Source organism: Hibiscus syriacus, unplaced genomic scaffold (assembly GCF_006381635.1).
Source record: "Hibiscus syriacus cultivar Baekdansim isolate YM2019G1 unplaced genomic scaffold, ASM638163v2 tig00003507_pilon, whole genome shotgun sequence".
NCBI lineage: Eukaryota > Viridiplantae > Streptophyta > Magnoliopsida > Malvales > Malvaceae > Hibiscus > Hibiscus syriacus.
In genome coordinates, this window is record NW_024061975.1 from 131,175 (window position 1) to 142,035 (window position 10,861).

Here is a 10,861-nt window from a genome sequence, read left to right on the forward strand (position 1 = left end):
AATGATAGGGTAAAATTTTATTTTAATCCCTGAATTTTATATAAAATTTTAATTATAGATTTTTTTGTAAATCTAAAATAGTTTAAGGATAAATTTGTAATTTAACATTCGTAGAATTTTTTATTATTCTATGACAGAATAAAAATATTTTTGAAAGAAATTTTTTAAGGACATTTTAGTCCAAAACGCCGGTAATCCAATAATACTTAAAGAAAGGGAGGTAATGACATTCCCAATAATATACCCAAAAAAATCTACTATTAATAATGTAAGATTTATTCAACTAAACGGGAGAATGTGTCTCCCAACCAGACAGAGCCTAAGTATTTCAAACCCATATCTTTAGCAACAACTAATCCTTGTTTTATTCCCCAAAATTTTGCCACAAGACTATTAGCCTTACCGATGTTTGTTATGTAACCATAGATCCACTCCCATTTATCGTTTTGAAGGAGACCACCAGCCACGGCGATGCCTATTGATCTCATGCAAGCTCCATCTGAGTTTAAAACGTAGGTTCCCTTTGGGGATTTAATCCATATGACTCATCCGGGTTCTCGAGTAAAGTATTTTTCTCTTAGTAGCATCTGCTTTTTCTATATCGTGTACAAGATTGCGACCATATTGCAAATATGGTTTGGGTTCCTTCCAAATACCCCATATGGTAGTGGTAAACACGGCATCCCATTGAGATCCTTCAGAATTAGTTTTTTTTAGCAGTTGTTTCATTTGATCCAGTCGATAAAGTTTTCCTCTTCGGTATGTTTCATAGTATGGTAGTGTTCGACCTCTTCCCACACAGTTCTGGCTATTTTACAGTGTCGTAAAATGTGTTCTATAGATTCCAATACCCCTGACATTCCTTGCAGTCCATTTCGTTGGTCATCTTTTTCTCTTTCGAATCTCGTTTGTGTTCAATCTATTCAAGCAGCAGAGCCAAATGAAGAATCTAATACGCTTTGTGGTATTAGTTTTCCATATCCACCAAAACTTTTGGCTATTAGCCATCTCCTCACTTTTGTTAATGATATCTTTGAAAGCAGGTCTAACCGAAAAAATCCCATCTTTTGAATGACCTCATTGAGCCGTATCTTGGGTTTGGTCCCCATCATTACTTGAGATGTGAATCTTCCGAGTCTGTTCCAAAGTATCTTCTGACACTATTTGTCTAATGTTCTGAAGGTCCCAATCATGATTTTCAGAAATATAATGAGAAACCTTCTCAGTTCTTATAGACGTATCAATGTTAGATATTGATTACTAAGAGTTTCCTTGCCCAGCCACCAATCGTGCCAGAAGCTGATCTACTCACCAGTGTTGACTTTCCATTTACTTCCTTTTCTAACAATGTGCCGAGTTTTTAAAATTTCCTTCCAAGTAAAGGAGTTACTACTTTTAGCTTCACAATCCATAAAAGGTGACTGTTTTAAGTACTTGCTTTGAAAGATCTTGCACCATAAGGAATCTTAATTCGTATGAAGCCTTCACCCATTTTTGGCCATTAACGCCAAATTCATGTCCCTCAGTTTTTGGAGACCAAGACCACCTTCCGTCTTAGATTTGCACATCATATTCCAATTAACCAAGTAATTGTGCTTATATTCAGCCTCTCCTCCCATAAAAAAAATTCCTGTTGAGCTTATCTAACTTATTCCATATAGCCGTAGGCAGAAGAGTAGTTTGCATCGTATGGATGGAAATCGCAGCCGTAACCGTTTGAATCAGTGTATGTCGTCCAGCCATGGAGAGCACCTTTCCTTTCCATCCTACCAACTTGTTCATAATCTTCTCCAAGAGATTCGTATAAGTATTCTAGATTTGTTTCTTGTGAATAATTGTCACTCGCAAATAAATCCCAAGGTCGGTAGACAGAAGAATCTCGCATAACGAACTTACGTAATTGGCCGTGTTTTTTAACAATATTGGGAGAGATGAATATCTTCGACTTTTGAAGATTGATCGATAATCCCGAACCTTTGCCGAATTGTCTTAGGCATTCCTTAGCTTTACTGACTTGAGTTGCACTAGCCTCCATGAATAGAAGAATGTCGTCTGCAAAAAATAAATGACTATCATTAGTACCTCTTCTAGTAAGTTTTAAGGCTTTCCAATCACCATTATAAACTTCCTCAAGAATAATATGAGACAATCTTTCCATTACTAGAATGAATGGATAAGGTGATAAGGGATCTCCTTGTCCGATTCCTTGTCCAAGAAAGAATTCTTCGATTTTTTCTCCACTCCTAGACACTTTTACTTCACTATTTGAATACAGTGCATAACATGTCTTGGGGTAAACCAAAATTCTGCATGGTTTTCCTTAGAAAGTTCCAATCCACATTGTCATAAGCTTTTTGAAGGTTGTTAGCTGAGTCAGTAACAGTTGGTAGACTGTTAGTTGTTAGCTGATCAGTTAGTTTGTTAGTGGTTGTTGGCTTGTTCATGTTGACAGTAACTGCTTCTTAGCAGTGTATAAATACCTTGTAAACATGTGGCTTGAAAATGTATCTCTTGATCATTGAATATACTTGAGTTTTCTTGAAACTGATACATCTCGTAATGGTATCAGTCGCTGGTGGTTCTGGGTGAGTTCGAGGAATTCCTTTCTCTCCGCTGCTCGTGAATATCTTTGTGTCTCATTCGTGATATGGAACTTCAGCTTGGGTGTGCGAAGAACTTCTCGAACAAGAAGGTCAACATCGTTCTTGATGAGACCAATTTCTTGCTCTGGAAGCAGCAGGTTCTCTTAACCATCAGAAGCCATCGCCTTGAACGACTCTTAACTGGAGCGTTACTGCCTCCACCAGAAACTGTAGTTGATGAGAATGGTGAGGAACGTGTTAATGACAGTTATGAAGAGTTCGTTGCTCAGGACAGTGCTGTTGCTTCTTGGCTTCTATCGACCATCAATCCCCAGCTTCTTCCTCAATTTGTAGGAGCAGAAACTGCTGCAGCAGTTTGGCGAACGGTGTTACAGTTCTTTGCAAACAGGTCCACAACAGCGTTAATGAACCTCCATTATAAACTCCACTCGTTGAAGAAAGGTGGCGACAGTATGCGCACGTACCTCACACAAGTCAAAGAGGTGTGCGATGCCCTTGCTTCTTGTGGGAGTGCTATCTCCCATGTCGAACACATTGTTACGATCTTGAAAGGCTTGCCACGCGAATACCAGCCATTCATGGCCATCATAACGACAATGAAAGAAACGCTGTCCCTTGACAACATCTACATTATGTTGATGGATGCCGAATCTCAGTTGGCAGGATTTGATGAGCAAGTTGAGCTACTTCCTGCCAGTGCGAATGTAGCTCAGGGCAGTATCAGTCGTGGGCCCTTCAATTCTTCTAATCATCAAGATTCCAGGACAAATCGCTCTGCTAATGGATCTAATGTGAGAAATCAAGGCAGGGGGCGTGGGCGAACCAAGTTGCAGTGCCAACTCTGTGGCAAGCTTGGTCACTTGGTTGATCGATGCTGGCACAAATATGATGAAGAGTTTACATGTGTAACAACCGAAAGTTATGGATCAGCAAAAGACGATTCAGGGAATGCACGTTATACCTCTGGGAAAGCTAACTCAAGCTGTGAATGTTGTTCTAAAGGATGCTTGGGTGCACCCTCTTCCAGCATGCAACCACAAGCCAATGTTGTCACTGCCACTGCTGATCGATGGGTAGTGGACTCAGGGGCCACTCACCATGTTACCCCCGATGCCTCCAACATGGTTACTCAAACCGACTTCCTTGGACCAGGTAAGCTTACGGTAGGTAATGGAGTAACTCTTGACATTGATAAGATTGGCAAAGCTGTTATTCCTTCTACTACTCGTGTGTATTATTGAATAATCTGTTACATGTTCCCCAAATAACCAAAAATCTCCTCTCGGTCTCCAAGCTTGCTAGAGATAACGGTGTCTTTCTTGAGTTCCATGCCAAGAAATGCTTTGTACGTGATGAAGCAACTAAACAAATTTTGTTGAGTGGAGAAGAAATAGATGGCTTGTACTCTTTTCAGAAAACTAGTGCAGCAGTAAGAGGAGATATTAACGTAGCGTCAAAGCCTTTGCAAGATGAAGAGTTATGGCATAGGCGATTGGGCCATCCCTCCTTTGAAACGTTGAACAAAGTAGCAAAGCTAATTGATGTAAAGCTCTCCTTTGATGTAAACAAAGTTTGCTCTGCCTGTCATGTGGGCAAGAGTCACAAACAACCGTTTGCTCAATCCAATACAGAATACAGTTTTCCATTTCAGCTTGTTCACACTGATTTATGGGGCCTCCTCATGTTGCTTCAAATGGATTTAGATATTACATATCCTTTGTTGATGCCTTTACACGCTATACGTGGATTTATTTGTTTCGCACAAAGTCACAAACAACTATGGCTTTTCAACTGTTTCAGAAAATGGTCCATACACAATTTGGAATGACTATCAAGGCAGTCCAAAGTGACTGGGGTGGGGAATTTCGACCTTTTGCTGACATCCTGGCGAGTGCTGGTATTACTCACAGGTTAACCTGCCCTCATACATCCGAACAAAACGGCAAGGTTGAAAGAAGACATCGCCACCTAGTTGAATTGGCATTGGTTATACTATCCCAAGCCTCGATGCCTGTAACATTATGGGCTTATGCCATTGTCGCAGCGGTTGGTCTCGTGAACAAGCTCCCAACAAAAGTGCTGCAAGGAATTTCTCCCTTTGAAAAACTCTATGGCAAGCAACCAGACTGGAAGTTGCTCAAAGTCTTTGGATGTCTTTGCTTTCCCCATCTTCGACCATTCCAAAGACATAAACTAGACTTTCGGTCTCAGCCCTGCACGTTTTTGGGTGTTAGTCCACAACACAAAGGCTTTCAGTGCTTAGCTCGGGATGGGCGAGTTTATATCTCCAGGCACGTGGTGTTCAATGAATGGCATTTCCCTTTTAAAGAAAGGCTCGATGACTCGAGTTCCATTGCTCAACGCTCATACTACCCTCAGGAACTCGACATTGTGTCCAATGTCAAACAATTGGTGAACATACAAGGTGACAATGATAAAAGTCTGCATGAATCATTTAGTGGTGAATCACAACCACATGAAGATAATAGCAATGTGCATGTTGATGAGGCACACACTGGTACAGACTTAGGAACTCATGATGATGATAATGGTGAACCTGATGAGAACGTACAAAACAGTCTTGAGCAACATATAAGTAACAGCGGCCATAGTGACTCACAGTTAAGTCAATCTGATCAGCACTCGGTACAGCTAAACAGTGAAGAAGAGCATGTTGATGAGGCACACACTAGTACAGACTTAGGAACTCATGATGATAGTGGTTGTAGACAAGAAGTTGCAGAATAGTCTGCACCACGACAAATACAGAACGCACATCCTATGCTGACAAGGAGTAAGTGTGGAATCTTTAAACCAAAAGCTTTCTCTAGTTTTTTTGATGATGCTGTTCCCACAAGTATTCAGGAGGCACTCCAATCTTCAGAATGGAAGTGTGCTGTTCAAGCAGAAATTGAGGCGTTAGAAAGAAATGAGACATGGTCTCTAGTTAAACTGCCACCTGGGAGAACGGCAGTTGGCTGCAAATGGCTCTTTAAGGTTAAACATAACCCCGACGGCTCTGTTCATCGTTACAAAGCCCGTTTAGTGGCCAAGGGTTTCACTCAAGTACCGGGTCACGACTTTTGTGAAACTTTTAGCCCAGTGGTCAGGTTCTCCACGGTTAATGTCATCCTTACCTTGGCAGTTTCCAATGACTGGGAGCTGAGGCATATAGACATAAATAATGCGTTCCTTAATGGTGATCTTAAAGAGGATGTCTTCATGCAACAACCTCCAGGATTCGAGCAGCTAGCTGATGATGGCTCGATCTTGGTTTGCAAGTTACAAAAGGCATTATACGGATTAAAACAAGCACCCCGAAACTGGCATTCCAAGCTGAAGGAAGCCTTGTTGGAAATTGGCTTTCAAGTTTCCCGAGCGGATCCATCCTTGTTTTTTAAAGACAGTAGCAGTAGTCGTGTGTATCTGCTAGTGTATGTGGACGACATATTAATCACGGGAGGGTCTTCTCATGGCATTAAAGCTGTTGTTGACATGCTGCAAGGGAAGTTCTCTCTTAAAGACTTGGGAGTACTAAGTTACTTCCTGGGAATTGAAGTATTAAGGAGTAGCAGGTCTCTTGTCCTTAGCCAAAAGAAATTTGCCTTAGAGTTGCTAGAAAAGGCTGGTATGAAAACTGCGGCTATGTGTTCCACACCCATGACTTCAGCATGCAAATTGTCGCGCGAAGAAGGAGAGCTGCTTGAGAATGCAAGCGAGTACAGAAGCATTGTTGGATCACTGCTTTATCTTTGTCACACTCGACATGACTTGTCGTTGAGTGTAGGAAAAGTTGCGCAATTCATGCATGCACCCCGAGTGACACATTTTGCTGCTGTAAAGAGAATTCTTAGGTACCTGGCAGGTACGGTGAACTATGGGCTACTATTTTCACCATCTGACAACAAAGCATTGGTCTCAGCCTTTGCTGATGCAGACTGGGGTGCCAATCTGGATGATCGAAGATCAGTATCGGGCTATGGAGTATTCATTGGCAAGTGCCTTGTTGCGTGGAGTTCTAAGAAGCAACGATCGGTGTCAAGGTCAACCATGGAGGCTGAATATAAGAGTGTTGCTGATGCTGCAGCTGAAGTCACATGGATTAACACCTTGTTAACTGATCTTGGTGTTCAACAGCAAGGTAAGTCGGTAATTTGGTGTGACAACACGAGTGCAGTGGCCATGAGTGCCAACCCAATTTATCACGCGCAGTCCAAGCATGTTGAATTGGATGTGCATTTTGTAAGGGAAAAGGTTGCTGCTGGGCATATTTGTGTTAATTACATGCCTGCTGCACACCAAGTGGCGGATGGCCTCACTAAACCGCTGTCAAAAGAAGCATTTGAGGAGTTTCGAGACAAAGTTTGTGTTGTGCTGCGATGAAGGAAGGAAGGTGAAGATGCAGGGAGAATGTTAGCTGAGTCAGTAACAGTTGGTAGACTGTTAGTTGTTAGCTGATCAGTTAGCTTGTTAGTGGTTGTTGGCTTGTTCATGTTGACAGTAACTGCTTCTTAGCAGTGTATAAATACCTTGTAAACATGTGGCTTGAAAATGTATCTCTTGATCATTGAATATACTTGAGTTTTCTTGAAACTGATACATCTCGTTAAAGGTTAATCTTAATTATAATGGCACCCTTTCGACCTTTTATCTTCATAATGGTATGAACCACTTCTTGCACGATTAGGATGTTGTCAGCTGCCCATCGACCTGCCAAGAAACTATTTTGGAAAGGGCCTATAATCCTTTGTAAAATAGGTCTCAATCTGTTAACTATGATTTTAGACAGAATTTTATAAGAGAGATTAAAAGACTAATAGGTCGAAAAAGAGTGATCCTATCAACATTTTTAATTTTTGGAATAAGAACCAAATTTACTTTTAGGATACATTCGTCAACTCGCTTCGTGGCCATAAAGTTTCTTGAGAATTAAAATAGAGTACCTTTGACAATTTCCCAATGTTTTTTTAATAGAAAATAGGTTGTATACCATCTGGCCAGGGGCTTTAAGATTCTTCATGGAAAAAAGAGCCTTCAATATTAACATAAAAGTAAATATAATGACAATGTCATGTTGACAACTAGTTTTATTATAATTTACATGCGATTTATCCAAGTAACTGTAAGAACCTATCAATATGAGAAAATCAAATCGATGTTTCAAAATATAGATATATCAATAAGATACTCATATAAACATTAACTAGAAAAACACCATTAAATTTAATTCTGAAAAAAATACAAAATATTTACCATTTATAAAAAAATTATTAAGAAAAGACGAATACAACATAAAAAAAGTTATGGTAAAACATAGAAGATAGTTGTTCAAGCTTTTAATTGAGCAGATGAGTAAATTTTGTTAAAAGACTTACCTAATCTAATTTAACGATAGTTTTCGAGGTGTAATCGATTGAATTTCAATTACTAAATCAAATGAGTATAAGATGATACATTCTCAGTCCCCTAACATTTTTTTGGACTAGAAGTCCTCCGTGGATGGATTCTGTTAGTCAACAAACGAAGATAGGGGCCAAAATTCTCTGGCAGGAAAGAATAGGGTCGAAGTTATCGTTTAGTCAAACTTTAGGAGCTTGTTTGCCTTAAAATGAAATGTTGAGGGTCAAAATGTTCCTAAAAAAGAATAAGACAAAGTGACTATTTAGTTAAATGTTAAAGACATTTTTTTGACATCATAACATACTAGATTTGGGGATGAGTATGTATCTTACGTTGTCATAGTATTTGGAGGGTTCTTCAAGAAGTCCAAGCCCAAGGTAACATATATATTATATTTTCATATTTTGGCGCGTTTTTTAATTATATTCTCTCTATGTTACCAAACTTGCCGTGAGTGTTGGATGGAAATGTGTCTGACACAGTGGCACTCAAATGCTTTATTTTCTTTTATGCTTTTCCATATGTCCAAATAAGCACAGAACAGATATGCCAGATATGGATATATGAAAATTTGAAGAGTCCAGATTACGTAGATCGTATTTGTTATAGTAATTGTAATCAACAAGCTTGCAGGGTCGAGTTAATTTGAAGAATCCTGATAACAATTTCTGGCTCATGGAAACTGATGATTCTGCAACTAACAACGGCTTCCACCAGTAGCACAAAGGAGAATATTCTTTGGTAGGGAAGTTGGTGGAGCAGATAGGAAGCTTATCCCCACGTATCATTTGAAAAGCCGAAACTATCTTGGCCCGACAGCAATTGATGGTGAAATGGCTTTCTTAATGGCCAATCAAGCACAGGCGCTCCTGGGAAACTTGTATATGACCCTTTTGTTGGCACGGAGAGCATCCTTGTTTCTGCAGCTCTCTTTGGAGCAATGACGACGGTGTTGTATTTCTCTTGTTTTGTCTGCTTTATTCTTCACCCCAATGCTTTTATTTTGGAAATCATGAGCAACATCGTTGCAGTAATTTGTGTGGTTGCAAACTGCGTGAATTCATTCAGGGTGCAGATATTGACATTCGAGTAGTGCGCGATGGGCGTGGTCCTGACTGTAGTATCTGGAGTATCTCAAGCAGGTGAATTTGTAACATAACTAGTAATTCCTTTTTCCTTAAATCTATCTGCAATGGATCTGCATGAGATTATTTGCTCATTTGCCCTGCGTCTTTTTTAGTACAACTTGCCGATGCCAATTGGTTTGTTCAGGACAGATAACAACCTTCCTCCTTGGCGTCCCGGATTAAAAGAGGTAATTTCTTGTAAAAATTGCTTTCTGTTGAATATGGTAGTGCATTCTTTATCAGTATGTGAATTTGATTTGTTCCACCTCTACGATTGTTTATCACATTCCTCTCAAGTATTGTTTTGACTGAAGAAAATTGAAAAACACATTATGTAGCCGACACATTTGCTTAGTTTGCTATTCCATCATAACGAGTTATTGATGTAAACTAGTACTGTTTGAGAAAGTGCTCAAGTTTCAAAGCAACCTTTGCGATCCATTTAGTGTGTAAAATCTACCCTGAATCCTACTTATTTGATGTATAAGTATTCTCTCTTGCTTTTGAATAGGTGTTTGATGCAATAATTTGTCATCCGCCATATGGAGTTCGGGCTGGTGGACTGAAATCCGTGGTCGAAAATTGCTCAAGGGAGTTTTCGGTCCTTACACTGTCCCCGATGACAAAAGGGCCGACCATATCCATCAACTGCACCTTATAGCTTAGCCGAGTGTGTGCACGACTTGCTTGACCTTGCTGCTAGGATGCTTGTTATGGGTGGCAGGCTTGTGTTCTTTAATCCCGTGTCAAGAGGAGATGATTCGTCGGAAGATCATTTCCCAGAGCATCCATTTTTCAAGTTAGTTGCCAATCTGAACAGATACTCAGCTCTAGATACAGTCGGTTTTACTGTCCATGGTAAAGACATCCCCGTACACAGAGGAACTCGCATTGGCGGCTCGAATAAAGCATTTGGAGTTCAAGGAGAGTCATGCCAAGTGGCTAGAAGAGGGCAACAATCTACACACTTCTGTTTTCAGTCCTGCAGAGGTTGTTGACTCAGGTGATCAGAAATCGAGTAAAGAATCAAAGCCTAAATACAGAGGGAAATATGTGTAGTCTCTGCTGCTGTTTTGACTTAAATAATGGGGTCATCCATGTTTTTACTCTGAATGACAGTGATGAAAAGATTGCTTGCAAGTAGCAGACCATAGATGTATTGTTCTATTCTAATTTTTTTCCCAAGCGATGTCAAATTTATTCACACACACAGACAAATAAAGAAGACAATTGTAATGTATGTAAACCTTTATTATCTTATTTTCTCATGCAGAATGCTTTTTTATTGGCTTATTAACAAATTTCAATTTGATTATAAAATTCAACAATCTAAACTTAAAATTATTCCGAAGAGCAAAAGGTTTACTAATATTATTCAACAGTTATTCCTGCAGCTCTTAGTAGGGCTGTAAATGAGACGAGACAGATCTCGAATTACTCGAGATCGACTCGGTCAAGGCTCGATAAATACTCGGGTCGAATGGACTCGACTCGAACTCGAGCTCGACTTGAATTCTTAACGAGCCGAAACGAGCTACTTGATAGTCGACTCGAAAAGCTCGTGAGCAACTTGAAAACATAATATATTAAGATTTTATTTTTTTTAAAAACAAATTATTAATAATATTAACATTTATGTGTTGATTTTTTTTTTAAAAAATACAATAAGTCTTTCATGTATTTAAGGTTCAGGTTCAGGTTCGAGTTTGAGAATTCAATCTTGTTAAGTTT

General features: G+C 39.6%; 1 pseudogene; it reads left to right on the forward strand.

Annotated features, from left to right (window-relative positions):
* Window positions 1-6,982: 6,982 nt before the first annotated feature.
* Window positions 6,983-10,324, forward strand: LOC120178086 (annotated as a pseudogene).
* The last annotated feature ends 537 nt before the right edge of the window (window positions 10,325-10,861 follow it).